We start from the raw sequence: 1,844 nt of genomic DNA, 5'->3' as shown, positions 1-1,844 counted from the left end.
AATTTTCTAACTGTATTAAAACTAACCAATTACATGAGCGTCACGAATCATTTTTTTGCCTTCTTTGCGCAGTTGATAGAAATCACATTAAAATTAGATTACATAGTTCCTAGGTTTTGATTTTATAAAATTTTCTGGTACTCTACGAAGTTAATTCAGCAATAGGATCGTTTTTACATAAATCTAGATTAAATGTTTACAGAAACTTATCTTACAAGAACTTGTCATATTGGATGAAATGTAATTTAGAGTGACGACGCGGTTAGTCAATATTATATAATTTATATCTATTATTTTAATTATTTCTGAATTAAGTAATTACTGCGATACACGCTTAGTCGACTTCTACGCAGTAAGAAAATTTTATTCTTGTATCCAAAACAAATTCATTTTGTTTGTTTGTTTTTTATTTATTATTTTCTTATCATAATCAAAATCATCATTATCATCAGCCAGAAGACGTCCACTGCTGAACAAAGGCCTGCCCCTTAGAACGCCACAATGAACGACAACTCGCCACTTGCATCCACCTGTTACCCGTAATTCTCACGATGTCGTCAATCCACCTAGTGGGAGGCCCGCCAAGGCTTCGTCTTCCGGTTCGCGGTCGCCTGTTCTTCGAGCGACGTGGCTTGCGCATTGCCACTTTTCTTCGCATATTTTTACAGTTATGTCGGTGACTTTAATTCTTCGACGAATTTCCGTATTGCGGATTCATCGCGCAAAGAAACTCCAAGCATAGCTCTCATCGTAATAATAAGTGTAAACCGCACTAATGCTTGACAAGTTTAATTTGTGCTTAAAGTAGCAGATTATATTTTGAGCTAAAAGCAGACTGCAATGTGCTCTTAAATTATAAGGTTTTTGTAGAAAGGTCAGTAAGTTGACTGCCCAAAAAAAAACTTGTCTCAAAACTGAATTCTATCCTATCCTAAGAACCAAATTAGAAATGTACCTACAATAAAAATGTTTAAAAACTACAAATTAAAGGATTCAACTCACGAATAAGTTGGAAATAGACCGACCATTTTAGGACCGATACAGTACCCGCCTCCGGTAATATTTCGAGAAATTTTTCGCTGCGCTGCTTTTGTGGCAGTTATTTCACGAGACTTTAATACCTCAATCCCTTCGTGATTTTCGTAATTATTGCAACCCCACTCCTTCGATCATCACGTCAATAATGAGAGTGATGAAATTTGTGTTTTTACACGCGTCGGCGTTATTTACCCAGCTAGTTCTTATGTACATACATAAATGCGCGTAAGAACTAGTCCTGATAAAGGTCTTAACAGGTCGGGGGAATGATAAGATAAAGATCACCACCGCCCAAAGACACCTGCAACACCAGGGGGATTGCAGATACGTTGCCAACCTAAAGGTCTAAGATGGGATACCTCAAGTGCCAGTCATTTCACCGGCTATCTTACTCACGCCGAAACACAACAGTGCAAACACTGCTGTTACGGCAGGATTAGCGAGCAAGATGGTGGTAGCAATCCGGGCGGACCTTGCAAAAGGTCCTACCACCTGCAAAATGAATGCATGCATGAATGATGAATGCATGTAAAGTAATGCTTGTTCTCTAATTATGGATATGTATGTAATATAATATTTAAGTATGTACATACGTCCCATGAAATTTATTTCTTTTAACGTCAAAATATTTTTTGTTCCGCTAAATAGTAATAATATTACTATGTTAAAGTAAACTCGAAAAATATTTTTCTGGAACGCTCTAAAAGCAGATATAATAAGATCGCATTAGATTATTTTCAGTTGTTATCATAACTTAAATTTCTAAAAGTGGCTCCGAAGCGGTAACGTTTCCTGTGCTCTCCCCA

The sequence above is a fragment of the Choristoneura fumiferana genome, chromosome 13 (genome assembly GCF_025370935.1).
Source record: "Choristoneura fumiferana chromosome 13, NRCan_CFum_1, whole genome shotgun sequence".
In the NCBI taxonomy this organism is placed as follows: Eukaryota; Metazoa; Arthropoda; class Insecta; order Lepidoptera; family Tortricidae; genus Choristoneura; species Choristoneura fumiferana.
The sequence above is the reverse complement of the archived record's forward strand: the minus strand, read 5'-3'. Positions refer to the sequence as shown.